This window comes from Anabrus simplex, chromosome 1 (assembly GCF_040414725.1).
Source record: "Anabrus simplex isolate iqAnaSimp1 chromosome 1, ASM4041472v1, whole genome shotgun sequence".
In the NCBI taxonomy this organism is placed as follows: domain Eukaryota; kingdom Metazoa; phylum Arthropoda; class Insecta; order Orthoptera; family Tettigoniidae; genus Anabrus; species Anabrus simplex.
This window is the reverse complement of record NC_090265.1, coordinates 1,445,516,414-1,445,531,634: the sequence shown is the minus strand read 5'-3', so window position 1 is coordinate 1,445,531,634 and position 15,221 is coordinate 1,445,516,414. Positions and strand designations below refer to the sequence as shown.

General features: G+C 40.4%; 1 long non-coding RNA gene across 1 annotated transcript; it reads right to left on the bottom strand.

Annotated features, from left to right (window-relative positions):
• Positions 1 to 8,379: 8,379 nt before the first annotated feature.
• LOC137501944 (uncharacterized) lies at positions 8,380 to 11,997 on the bottom strand. Its single transcript, XR_011018688.1, has 3 exons — positions 11,708 to 11,997; positions 10,974 to 11,236; positions 8,380 to 8,552 (listed from the first exon to the last, which is right to left on the bottom strand). It is a non-coding gene; the product is annotated as an uncharacterized lncRNA (long non-coding RNA).
• Positions 11,998 to 15,221: the final 3,224 nt, after the last annotated feature.

Below are 15,221 nucleotides of genomic sequence, written 5' to 3'. Positions count from 1 at the left end.
GCATACTATAATCAAGAAAGGGAGAAAAATGTGCCTTTTGTACAGTATGTGGGTGTGATATTAATATCGTACATGGTGGGAGAAATGAATAATCATGTGAAGTGCAGTAAACACATTAATTATGATAAATCGAGGGAAGATAACAAGTAAATCAGCACCTTTTCTGCCAAGTCTGGAAACGTTGACAGTGACGTAATTAGGGCCGAGTGTATATTTACTTCCTTTTTGGTGGAACACAATGTGCCCTTAAGTGCAGCTGATCGTGTTGGTGCTTTATTTTAGTGATGGGCAGTCTGAGACAAGGTCTCGATATTTCTCGAGACTAGCGCAAGCACTATTTCTCGCGAGAAATTTCGAGAGATCTCGAGAGCGTTGTTCCCACATTATGCAGCGAGCAGCATGTCGTAGGCCTTCATGTAGTCGGAGCTGAATGCTGTTTCTGTTTGTGCCAAGTATGCGAATAGCAGACCACGCGCCTTCTCCATTCCGTAAATGTGTGTCAACAAGCGACTAGGGCGTTCATTTCTACAGAGGTCTATTTTGACGCAATATAACGTAATTGAAAAGGATACTCATTCTGGCATTGTATACACTGGTAGGTACACGAATAAATAGGTTAAGTACAGAAACTGACGGCTACTGTTGGTACATGTACCTGGATACTAGAGGCGTTCATTATTCGAACTCGAGATGAGGCAAGATGTGCCTTGCTGCATATGCAACACCATTACGCATGAGTGGAATGTGTAATCTAAAATGCTTGAGTTTGCTTCAATTCTTTCGACAGGTAGGTGTACATCGTTATCAGACCCCACATTCAATATCATTTGACCACTGTTTGTGTTTACCGATATTTTGGTGACGAAGGAAATAATTCCTTACAATATTATAGAGTATTCGCGTCATAATTAGGTACTTCGATATATGACGGTTTAAGGTGTAATTGTGTCTAGTTGGACGTGACAACTTGAAGACGATATCCAAAACGCAACGGAAGTCGTGTATGTCGCTTATTTTGAAGAGATGTCACATAGCACAGCCCGCTGTGTTGCTTGTTCAAAAGAAGTAAAATATGTCGGCAGAAATACTTCTGGGATGATCCGGCACTTAAAAACGCATAATATCACCAACACCTACGGCCTGGTCTGCATTCACAAGAAGCTACCCTGTCGACAACGATTGCGAGGCATCCAGGTAGATGTACATCCTATCTACAGTTATTAACAAATTATACGGGTTATTCAGCCAAGAAGTCCACCTGAAATAACTCCTGAACAGTTTAAAATACTGACATTCTGTTTTCACTTTCGTTAATGGTATTAAGGAGCTCATAGTTCAACATGAAGTGCTTTCCTAGGCTTTTGACGATATTTATCATCACACATGTTTCCATACAAGAAATGGTGATGATATACTATGAAGCTTACGCTCATAGTTTCTGGGACGCCGAACACCTCGCAGGACACAATGTAAATGAAATAGCGTATGGCTTTTTTTAGTCCCGGGAGTGTCCGAGGGCAAGTTTGGCTCGCCAGATGCAGGTCTTTTGATTTGACTCCCGTAGGCGACCTGCGCGGCATGATGAGGATGACACATACACCCAGCCTCCATGCCAGCAAAATTAACCAATTAAGGTTAAAATTCCCGACCCTGCCGGGAATCGAACCTGGGACCCCTGTGACCAACAGCCAGCACGCTAACCATTTAGCCATGGAGCCGGACGCAGCACACGATAATCGGTCGAAAGAATTGGAGCAAACTTGGGAATTTTAGATTGCACGTTCCACTCATGTGTAATGGTGGTTGCATATGTAGCAAGGCACATCTTTCCCCGTCTCAAGTTCGAATGATGCACGTCTCTAGTATCCAAGTAGGTGTACATCTTATCTACAGTTATTCACAAATTACGTAGGGTTATTCAGCTAAGATGTCCACCCCATATAAGTAGTGAACAGTTTAAGATACTGACATTCTGTTTTGACTTTCGTTAATGCTATTAAGGGGTTCATAGTTAAACATGCAATACTTTTCCAGGCTTTTGACAAAATTTATTGGCTCACACGTTTCCACATAAGAACGATATTTCACGCAATAACTGATGATGATATACTATCAAGTTCACACTCGTAGTTACTAGTACGTCGCACAGCTCATACTACAGGAGAATCGGTCTCGAGATTCTTGCGAGAGCTCGAGTTCTGCGACGTCAGTCTCGAGTGAGAGCGTTGCCCATCAGTACTTGATTTAAGATGATGTTAACCACATCAGAAGTTGCAAAGAAATATAGCTGTGGTCGCAAGAAAACAACAGGCATTGTAAATAAAATGGCTAAAAGGTTGTTAAGTGCCTTCAGAACAGACCATTTTCTTTGGCAACAAATGGAAGCAATGATACAAATGCCAAGTTGTATCCTATTGTTGTTACATTTGATATTACACAGGAAAAAAGTTAGCACTGTGCTATCCGTATCAGCGTTAGACGGGGACACACAGGTAACATAGGTAACCTGATATTATCACAGCTTAATTCATATAACATACCAATAGAAAACCGTGGCTTTCTGCTCCAACAATGCCCCTGTTATGATGGGGCACAAAAATGGGGTTTCAGCAGTTCTGAAGTAAGTTCAGCCAGATATTGCCATCATAGGTTGCATTTGCCACCTGATTAACTAGCGGCTGAATAAGGTGCTGGAAGATTACCACTTAAGGTGGATGAGATCCTTGTTGATATGTTTTATTTCTTGGAGAAGAGTGTTAAAAGAAAAGAACACCTTCAGAAATTTCAGAACTTCCACAATAAAGAGGCAAAGAAAATTCTGAAGCATGTATTGTACCGGAAACGATGCTATGTGAAAGGAGTTCGAAGTATGTGTGCTGAACTTCGCGCGAGGTGGAAGATAGGCAGCCCGCCGAACTCGCTGACGTACTCAGCCGTGACGTAGCCTCTTCGTGTGAGTTCTTAGAAATAGTCCATGCTCTTCAAGCTAGTGTCAGCGCCCCAAAGAAGACACTTTTTCTCGGTACAGAGAGGAGGTAAACACGTGGCGCCCAAGCTTCAACGGCTCGATTCCATTGGATTGTTAACATAAGAGATAAATACGTGGCGCCCAAGCTTCAACGGCTCGATTCCATTAGAGAGTCTAACATACAGCTCAAGCTAAGATGACCAGATTCAAGCAGAATAGGAGTGTTTACAAATTTTAGTGGACACCAACTTAACTGAAATATAAGTGTATAATTTAATAAGTAAAACATTTTAACTTAGTAGAAGTGATTTGCATTAACTTCAAAAGACTTGGTTTAAATAATTTAAGTTGAATCCTTGGCACTAGGACGTAAGAATTTTTGAACTTTTGACTGAGTGCAAGATCTGAAAAATCTTCAATTTTATGAAGTGTTCTAATCATCATTATTTCTGTACCTGGTAATAGCGTTATTTATTGTAATAAAACGGAGAAGATTATGGCAGCAATCGAAGCTCTTACGCTCAGTATGAAAGTGGCAACTGAAACTTTAGAACGTCGACTTAACGAGTCTAGTTCTAATCTTGAACATCAACTTAAGGAATCCGTAGTTCAGATCAATTCCGAAGTAGACAAGAAATTTGTAGAAGCGAATGCCACCTTAGAACATAGACTTACTCAGGCTGGTGCTCGCATTGAACAAAAATTTAGTGTGTCCAACACTAGGGTAGATGCAAAAATTTCCGAAATAAATGACCAATTGAAAAATAACATGGAGGTCATGAAAGAAGATATTAAAACCCTAGTTGTAGCCCTTCTCAAAGACGACATCAAAGCTATTCTTCCAATCTCTCAGGAAATTACTAAAGAGGTAGAAGACTTAAGAACTCAATTTCAAGAATCACACTCACAATTATCCTTAGCCCAGGCTACGATAGCCTCCATTCAGGAAAATCTTAGAGATACGCTTAAAACTGACATTCGAAGAGTAAATAACGAAGTCAGTCTTATAAAGAGTAAGCAGGGAGAGTTTGATAAGTTTTCATCTCAACTAGATATTACGCGTACTCAGGTCACACGTATATGCCGAGATGTATCCAAGCTAAAAGAATGACCTTCAAGAAGAAGTTGTGGTGGTAGAAGGCACTATTAAACAACAGGTGGAGGATGTTAAAACAGAACTACAAGGACAGATAGAAACTCTTGGTAGTAAGGTCTGTAATTTAAAACTAAAAGATATTCCCTTATTTTCATCAAATTTACTAAAGACTAACGAGAACACGAATGTTACTACTATCATCCAAATGACAGATGAAAAGCGTGCTTTCTCAGGGAAGGAGGAATACACCACTAGGGAATTTCTACTCAACACAGGAATGTTTTCAGGAGAACAAAATCGGTCCTGATCGACAGCTCCATGTCGTCTCTAAATTACTAGAGGGATGCGCTCTATCGTGGTATTCCGCTTTTAAATCTTGCTTTAACAATTATTCAGAGTTTAAAGAAGCTACTTAAGCGCTTCTGGAATTCAGAGACGCAACATCTAATTAAATTGCTGTTATATGCTAAGAAGTATAATACTTCCATAAATACGTCGCGTTACTCAGACTATTTCATCGAGCAACTTAAGAAAATGCAATTCTTGGACCCACCATTGCCTGAACAAGAGCTGATCCAAGCGATCACATTACAAGTCCAGGAGATTTTGGTAGCTGCTAATGTACAATCTTTAGAACAAATGGACGGGATGCTTCGTGGGTTGGACACAGCCCATGCTCCATCTTTACTCAAAGGGGGTGAAACTAAAAAAGTAACAACCAATCCTGTCGCTATTGTGACACAAGGACGCCCAGATCCAGAAGTACCAAAGGAACTGCATATACAACGAAACTCACCCAAAGAGAATGAGTAAGAGATGACTCTCAACGTTATTTTTCACTTCTGTACGCAACGGCTGCGCAAAGATCGCCAGGAATCGCACGCTAGCGCCCCTGGCGAGAGCAGGGCTGAACTAAAATTACCGGGCGGGCGATTTAAACCGTTTAGCGCGCGGAGGGTACCCAGGTTCTCGCCCCCCTCCCCTCCTCTTAAATATTATATTAAATCTATGTTTTCGTTTTTTATTTCTTTTATGTTTTTCTTTCATTTCCTTTTCTTTCTTTCCTTCGTTCTGTTACCTTTTTCTGAAATTCTGCATTCTGAACAGTGATACACCTGGAGGTTGGCCTGTGCTTTATTGTTATTAATAATAATTTTTTTGCTGGAGAAAAGAAGCTTACCAGATTGTGCTGCTTATTATAATTATTTGATTTATGGAGCTGTATTTTATTTTTACTAATTCACAAAGCCACGAAGGATGGGAGTGACTGGCCTTGCCTATGCTGCTTTTTTTTTTTTGTTTCTGCTGAGGGAAAAGGAAGCTAACTCACAAAGGGAGGAAGGAAGTGTCCAGAAGGTGAGTGGGATTGGCAATCCTTATCTCAGATTAAGACCTACAACAGAAATAGACACTAACATCCCCTCGTACATCAGTCCTCTTTAACACTACTTAAGCCAACCGTAACAATCAATAGTATCAAGATATGCTACTTATGCAGAAAATAAAATATAAATACAATGTAAGAAAGAAAACCATACACAGGAACCAAAATGATTAAAGCAAACTCATATGATAAGGAGGGAGTTTGTAGGATTCAAAGGTAAATTGAAATGAAACATGATCTTTTGATTTATGGAGCTATATTCTACCTACTATCCACAGTGTTACAGGTATAAAATGGTGTAGAAATTTGCACAAAAGTTTTAGTGATCATAGTATATCATAATCTCTTGACATTACATGCAGCAGTGTTAATCATCAATTAATATTCATCAGCCAGAAAACTATTCAATACAACACAAATACAAAATCATTCATTTATGAAAGAACGACTGGAACTGACAAGTTACAACATAATACTTTTCTCTCTTATTGCAGTCTAACGTTGCATTGACATGTCAAAAGTTTTCAGCAACACCATTTGTAGCCTATTTTCCCAAGGAACTTACTATATGATACATCTTTCAGTCTCAAATGAGGCACCTAGGGCCACACACTGAGAAATATTGAGATTTTTACTTCTTTTGCATCTACTAGAGGATGGCAAATCTCTGGCAGAGTAGTGTTTGAAGAAACCAAGACATGATAGCACATACCCTGTTCCTACATATTGCATCAAAACACAACATATCATTCAATCAGTCATCTGCATTTAGATGACAACCAATGTCAAGCTACAAAATTGTGTGCATCCCTTGTATTCATTGATCTGCACTATTTACAATAGTTAGAAATGTTCTATTTTGTGTGACAGTAGGATATATCTAAATTTTTCTGGTACATGGAAAAGGATGGAATCATGAATACATTTGTGAGTTTAAAAGACAAGAGAGCGCTTACAGATTCTGTGATTGTTCCCTCATACAACATGCAGGAGGTACAAATAATGCTTCCTTTCAGTCCATCCACAGGAGAGGAGTTCCAATAAATTGACAGAAATATGTAGCATCAGGATCTACGTACAATAATATGGCAGCTGATCCAGCACAAAACATACCCATGCCAAGTCACAACATAGCTCCACCTATTAAGAGCTACATCCAAGAAATTGTTTGATAATTTAGTACAGTATTATGAACAATATGCTGCTACCTTCCACAACATTACGGTGTGCAAGGGACTGTGCTGTGACCTACACAAAATGCCAGTTGAAGACAGTGGAAACTCACTTCAGACAGTGCCATTTGTATCTACTGTACAATGAAGGCAGAAATCTATGTTGGTGGTTGCAGAGAGGCTGATCTGTGGTATGATAACATGCACTCCAACCGGCCAACCAAGCAGAGGAGGGGTGGCCACGGTTCCACCGTGTTTCTACACCTCTGCATTTGGGACACAGAAACGGGCTGTTCCCCTACCACTGGCTGTCCTGAGAATGGTTTTCCTTTCACCTGCAGTAAGGCGAATGATGGGACAGTTCCTAGTATATGCCATGGCCACCAAACATCTTGCCCTCACCACAAATCTCCTTGCTTAAGATGATGATGCTTGTTGATTAAAAGGGCCTAACATCTAGGCCATTGTTTTAAGAGAAAGTACAACTAGGCAACCACCCCCAATATATATTAGTAATCGGAGAGAAGAAATAGAAGGGGGCCGACACTAGGAATAATGATGGTATCGGCTAAGGAAGACCAGGGCCATGGAGGGTTTGAAAATAAATCTCCCTAAGCCTCCATACATAATACAATCGGGAGCAGAAAAGAACAGGTGGTGATCAAGGTAGATCAGATAGGATAGATGAAAGTGCGGTGCCTGGCACAAGTAAGCGGAAGCAATGTCAAAATTCAATTAAGGGCTCCGTGGTCGCCTACCCCAGATCCCAAGTGCAGAGCGCACATGGGATCCCTTTTAGTCATCTCTTACAGCAGGCAGAGGATGTCGTGGCTGTTAGTCTACTGCCCCTACCTACAGGGGGACAACTATTATAAGGCTAGTTGCTTTAGGTTGCACCAACTCAGATAGGTCTTATGGCGACAATGGGACAGGAAAGGCCTAGGAACGGGAAGGAAGCAGCCATGGCCTTAATTAAGGTACAGCCCCAGCATTTGCCTGGTGTGAAAATGGGAAACCACAGAAAACTATTTTCAGGGCTGCCGACAGTGGGGTTCGAACCCACCACTGCACAAGCGCAATTTCATAGATGCATGACCCCACTGCACAGCCTCCTTGCTGGGTGTTTTGTAAAACAAAATTAAATATATTGATAAACAATCATTAGCATTCACAAATTGAAATTGTTTAATCTGAATGTAAAATGAACATTAATAACATTAGCACCAGTGTTCTCCCCAGTAATGTTTGTCAGCCGGGTGGCAAGAATGAGTAGGCAGGTGGGGAATACTATGTAAAACTTCAATATGAAAATAAATTTCAATTCGTTCCCCTCAGGGTGTTAACAAAAATATCAGACAGGTAAACATTAACTGCACAATTGAACTATTTGAATGTTATCATCACAAACAAGATATAACAGAGTAGGCCTACTTTGATCTTCTAGTGTTCTATAGCTCCTTCCAAATCATGTAACAGTGGAGTTAGGCCTCCCACTCAGTTGCTGTGGGCACGTGGACTGCCATACAGGTTTGTGATGTTATGCGGAACAGAGGGCTCGCATGTGATTCCACGCTAATCCAGACCCCAGCTCGTGACTACGTAGTGGTCAAGCTAAACATTTGATCTCCGATGTAATTGATGAAATTTTGCTAATGATTTATCATTTAAATTCACAGTTTTATAGTATTTATATGTGAAAGCAGGAGCAGCAGGAGTGGAGGTCATGGTAGTAATAGCAGCAGCACCATTACTCATAGCAGTAGCAGTAGTAGCAGCGGCAGGCATGGAGATGGTGGTGGCAGCAACAGCACCGGTGGTAGTAGGTAGTAGTAGCAGAAGCAGTAGGAGTGCCGGTGGTGCAGGTGGTGTGAGCAGCAGCAGTCATAGCAGCGGAAGGACTTGGCCGTGGACCAGCCTTGTGTCGAGGCACACCTATATGAAAAAAAAACACACACACACTAAGAACGGTATAACGGTATATGCTGATGACCTACATAAAGGTTCTCAGAACAAAGATGATCTGTAAGCAACTGTGGTCAGGCTTGAAAAATATTCTGAAGACAACAAAGTTAGCGGAACCTGGGACACATTTTTTTAAATGGATGAAATTGTTGAAATTTGAATTCTGGCATAAATAAATTATATTAACCATCCTCTAAATAACAAATGTGGTTTTGTGCCGCTGTGACTGTTTTTGACGTAGTTACGGTCGTTTTTAAATGGTTCTGCACGGTCATTTAATTATCAACCACGCCTCCTCTCCTCTGTATGCTCGGCTATCCGTGTTCCTTCTGTTACCATTAATTCCCTCTTTACAGTAGCATTGAGATTATACTATTTTTTAATATTGCAATATATACTGCCAACTGTTAGCTATGTTATGAACTACTTCATCCTACAATTTAGTCAACCATGAAGGAACTACACTTGGGGGAAGGGGACCTGGAAGTTTGAAGGAAGCAACTACTGCGAAGCTCACAAATGATTATAGGCAGGCAATATGTGCAAATATTCCCTCTGTAGATAATATGAAATCTGCAATATGTGCCACACTATACTATTACTCCTCCACAGAAGAAGATCCTAAGCATAAGAAATGCCCCCAAAGACCTGAATCATGGTGCTTCTACAATAAGAGTATCGCAACTGGACAAACCCCTCAAAGGCACAAAAATTGTCAGTTCAGTTCACAATTGCAATGCTGCTGAAAATTTTGTCTGTATACCAAAGGCTGGCATCAACTGAACTTCTGTCTAGATGTTGTAAAGGGGATACTCAAATTGCCAATGAAAGTCTTCATGCATGTATGTGGAAAAAGTGCCCATTGGCGCCCGCAAGGGAGGGGGAGGGGGGGGGGGGGGGCAGGGGGGGTATTTGCCTCCCCTGGAATTCTAAAAATGTTGATGTTCAATTGTTTAATATCATACCAGATTATTTCATAAACTGAAATTACTGACAGTCATCTAGCATCTGTTATAACCGGAAATTTCTGTAAACAATTTAATGTTGCTGACGTTATATTGGTTTTTATATTCAAGAAAATTGTTGATGTGCCCCTCCTTGGAAAAGATCCTCCGGGCGCCCATGAGAAGAGACCTTTGTGTCCTCAAAACGACTTGGAATAGCTGTTTCTAATGCAGTTGCAGAATACAACATGAGATGTAGTGCAACACAAGAAATGAAAATGGCTGTAAGGAATTATAAACTTTCACCAGCATCCACCAAACTTGCCACACAAAGAGATGAAAGAAGAAAATTTCACAGTCAGCAGTCAGTCACCCAACAAAAGAAAACAGCCAGGAAAAACTGAAACTCCTAAAGGTACACAGGGATGAAGCCAAGAAGAAGCAGGAGGGTAGGAGTTATAGTGCTGGTGAATTTTAAGAGATTTGGAAAGGCCATTATGAAAACTTTTAATGGTTTTAGAACTAAAATTCATTTAACTCAAAATACCATTTTTTGTAACCTGCACTGTTCCATGCAGATCAAATCTAAACCTATATTTGCCAAAGTTGGTATGTAGCTTCTATGTGACCTACCAAGAAAATTGTAGGATAGATTTTTCATTCTTCTACAATATACTCATTTTATGAGGCAAAATGAACAGAAAATTAGTGGAAAATTACATATAAAATACAATTACAAACTTGAAACAGGAGTTAATTAAGCGACATAGGGTGAATTGAAAATTCCATCCTTGAGTTTTTTTATGTTATAAGGAAGAAGTTTTCAAACTCTCAGGTAAAAATCCATCCCACAGGGAACTTTTTGAAAGTTGCCTGTTTTGCGAGCATCATAAACACAAAGTACATCATATCTCATAAACTAATAAGGATATTTAGCTGAAAATAAGATATGTTATTTCTATAATAGTCCTACATATTCCACAACAGTTTCATTGTGATTGCTCAAAAATTGTGGAAAATAAAAAAATGTGTACCAGGTTCCCTTAAAATGAACCTGGACAAAACGGTGCAAATGGTTTTCAGATAAAGAGGGAGTTAATATAGCGAGCTCAATTAAATACCTCACCATCACAATTCAGCTAACGTAAAGCCACTGATGGATTATAAAAATTATAAAATTTGCACATTTCTGCACTATTCTGTTAATAATAAATGTTAGGCCTGTAAGAGATGTACCAATTTCAACTTACAGGTACGGCAAGACCAGGTGTGACAGGCATTATAGTAAATTTCATTATGAGAAGCGAGGTTCCCCCTCATCTGGCACTGATGAATTTATCATCATTACCTCTGGAGAGCAATTTGAAATGAAACCCAGGAAAATTTGATAGGTCACAGTACTGTGAAATTAATAACAACGACTACTACTACTACTACTACTACTTACCTCTTTCCGGGACAGTATCTTTATACAGCAACCTTGATAGCGGTCCTGGATAGCTCGAGTGGCGAAAGTGCCTAGAACACACAGTGCGGTTCTTCAGCTGCTTCGGAGGAAGCTGCCGCAAGCATTCGACCCCCCACAACGTCCAACCACTCTCTGCAAATATCCGGTCTACCAACAGGGAAATGATGAAATAAGATTCCCTGTTGCTGGCCTTCTTTGCTATCTGTGTAAATGCCACAGATCTGACACGTTTCGTGCATGGTCTGAGACATGAAAGGAAATAGAAGAAAGTAATAAAGGACACTGTATCAGTTTATATTTTTACTGCTAATTTCAATACCCTCAAAATGATAGTGGATTATCATAAATAATATAACATTACATCAACAGAATTTTAAGGTGTCTGTTTCAAGTAGACTTATGTAACCACCATGCAAAAAGGTAATAAAACAGCGACAGCCAAAAAGAAATTTTTGGGAACATGAGCAGCTATCAATCATCAACTTAATAACTACTTAACCTCCTGCGGCCTACTATCCTTTTAATAGGATTTTGTTTTAGAAATAGAATGGAATATCCCGCAAACAATATTCAAACGTTAAATAAAATAAATAGCAAATTTAGGACTAGGCGAATATGATTCAATTTATCCGAAAGTCATTTGCCTTGGTGTGGTATATTTTCATGTTCTGGCCTCAGGAGATTAGTAAAACAAGAACCATAAGGATGCTTACCTCAAATATCTTGTACTTTTTCTTCAAACACGAAAACGAAGATAACAGATAAATGCATACAAATCAAAGTGAAGCAAAGTGTCACAAACGTGGTCGTCCCACGTGGTCCAAGTTGTCAAACTCAAATTGACCAATAGCAATCGGGAGATATTTCTACCAATAGGAGCTGCCGTATTCGTCACGTGGGCTTACGGTGAGTGACGTGAAGTACAACAGCGCGCCCCCGCGAGTGCAGGGCTAAAGTATTCAGTCTGAGCTGGGCCCTCGGAAGGGTAGGACCTATGCGGGTGACATACCCATGAACTCACCTATCATATCGAGAGTATAAAGGACGGCCGGATCGAGGGAAAGTGCCGTACCGAAAGAGATCAACATGGAGGAAGCCAACAGAGGCCCAGCAAGGAGAGGACACGGTTTCTTATCGGGAAGAATTGAATAGACGATGGCGAGATACTCGAGTACATGAAAGAACAGCGGAAAGGCGAGAATCAAGGAGGAGCCGCCTCATTAGAGTATCAGGAGTCTTCTCGTAAAAGAAACGAAACGCCTGCCCTGAACCCTGACGCAACGAGTGCAAAAATACTCTGATTTTCTCTTAGGAAGATTGCCTGAAAACGGAAGGAGGGGAGAGGCGCTCTGCGTGACTCAGGTGCATTATTGGCACATAGAGGACTCGGAACTACTCCATGAGGACATGACACCATCTAGGCCAAGAATCCAGCGTAGCCTGCCAGTAATCGCCATTAGGATGGTAACATCAAAGTAATGTCATTGGTAGATTCAGGAGCTCAAGCCTCCCACATTTCAACTAGACTATTGGAAGCCATAAAGGAAAGACATGATGTACTTGTGATGCCCGTTTCCCAACTTAGAATTAAAGCGATTGTGCCAGATAAATGCATTAAATGTAAGTGGCAGACCTTCTGTGGAATTGATCGTGGGACATGTTCAATTCGAGCACGTTTTCTTAGTGCTTTCTCAGATGAAATTCAATATTATCCTTGGTTCCCATTTCCGTATTAAATATGGAGGAGTAATTGATTATGCTGCAAACGTCATTACGTTTTACAATATTGACCGTGTAGAATTACAGCTGATTGAAGGAGATGATGGTTGAATACAAGGGATAGATACCCCACAAGAAGACTTCGATGGTGGGAATAGCTATGCTGCGCCAGTCGAAAATGAAGAGGATAATCCCAATGAAGTGGGACCCGTCGAAGATGTGCCTATTATAGAAGAGATGTACGACGACGGTCCAGAATAAGTCGGCTCCATAGTCAGTGTAGTCAGTGTGTTCTAGATGCTTCGCGGCCAACAAAAACGTCGCAGATTCATTCAAGGAAATCTTCAAAACTTATCCAGACGTGTTCTGTGATAAGCCTGGAGAGATCCGAGATTTTAGATACAATCTGGATGTTAAGGATACTTCCACATATAAGAAACGACCCTATCCCATAGTCGCAAATTCACACATCAAACAGATGGAACCATCGAGGGAATATAATACATAGTATGTGTGTTGAACTTCGCGCTAGGTGGAAGATAGGCATCCCGCCGAACTCGCTAATGTACTCAGCCGTGACGTAGCCACTTCGTGTGAGTTCTACACAGCCGAGCGTGACCATGTATGGTAATGTCCCGACCCATGTGTAAAAGTCTATTTAGCGTTAAAATTTTGTTGTTTTGACACCGCCAACTCGGAGGTCATCGTAATAGATGCAACCTGTCAAATTCTTAGGAAAATCCGCCGTGTACTTTAGAAGTTATAGAGGTGGATAATACCCACGTTCTAGATGCTTCGTCACAATCTGGTTTAAAAGGAGGGCGATCCGGACTACAGATTCAGTGTGTGTTACTCCGCCGTCTCTGCGACACGGGGGACGGGTGGATCTCTACGAGTGCGGACCAAACCTATGGTCGGACGAGTCTTTGCATTTCGAGTGTTCGGTTTCAGCGGAGTTGGAACTTTAATTTTCTTCAAGTGTCATGTTAGGACTTGTGTTTCAGCGACTAACTGAAGGAACTTAGAATTTCTCTCTTGAGTGTCGTAACTTTTCCAAGTGCTACATTTGAACTTGTATTTCGTTGACAGACTTTGGGAACATAGACATTTTCCGAGTGTTTCAGTGCCGCATCTGGACTTGTGTTTAAACTTCGGTCATCATAACAGACTGTGGAAACATAGAGTACTTATGCCATATCTGAGTTTGTGTTTTCCTGTTATGAAGTTCCGAGGGAACATAGAACTTTCAAAGTCATAATTTGACTTATAATTTATACTTCGTAATAATTTTTCATGGACAGTGTTAGACTCTTTTCAAGTGCAATTTTACTTCAATGATCACTTAATGACATTGCTTAACAGTCTTCAGCTACACGTAATTTCTTTTTATCGACGGAATAGGACATTTCCGAGTACCATTTAATTTACTTAATTTATTACAACGTGCCAATGTGTCCTGAACTTGCATAAACTGTGCATCTTGTGCTTAATATTGTGTTCTAATCATAAACTGACAAGATCAGCGAGTTAGGAACTGTGATGACAATGATTAGTGATCCAATAGAACATTCTAGTCTGCCATGCCAATGTTAAACTCATGTCATGAACTTGACATTATAAATTACATATTATTTTTCCAAGTATTAATTCGCTGACATATAACACGTGGCCAGATATTCAGTTCAATAGTCTTATTTTCAAGTGATAATTTATGAACATTTGTGATCCAGCGAGGTATTTGAATCAAGATTCTAGTGTCAATTTCATTAACATTTGACATGCTCCATTTGCAGTGAGTAAACCACAGCCATCTCGATCCTCTTATACTGCCTGCTCTATGCCACTAGTTTAACACAGGAAGGCGTGATAGCGCCTCCTAGAGAACAAGGCCTGGAAATACGAATGAGAGTAGCTGATGACGTATGTTGAAGGAGGCCCATGCCAGTAACTCAGCTTATTGCTGCTTGGTGTATGAGGACGCGTTTCCCTATTATGTGTGTTTTTCATCGATTATATTAATATTAATCGAGTCTTGTGTGTTAACACTCGCTTAATATTCCTATTAGTGTAAGTTCAGTTAAAGGTGATAGTACTTATAAATTGTTAATATTGATAAATTGCGTTTAAAATGCCGGCATAGCCACCACATGAGGTTAGAACTGAGTTTATTTTTAATGGTGTGTTGTGAATTGCGACCACTGTTTTTCAAATTATGAATAACGATGCCTCAGAAATGCAGTGTTCCAAATTGTAAGGGCAATTCTCGCACTGGCCCTAAAGTGAGTGTTTTCTCGTTTCCAACTGACGACTCGGAGAGAGCTAAGTGGTTACGAGCTATTCGCCGAGATGATTTCGTTCCTCCAAAAATGCAAAGGTGAGGTAGTTATTAGTGTATTATATATGATTTCAATAATTCTATCACTTAAGTTGTGGAATGGTCCTTGAAATGGAGCCCTGTGTTGTAGGTGTGCGAGCTCCATTTCAAAACTCATGAGGTTGAAAGGGCGA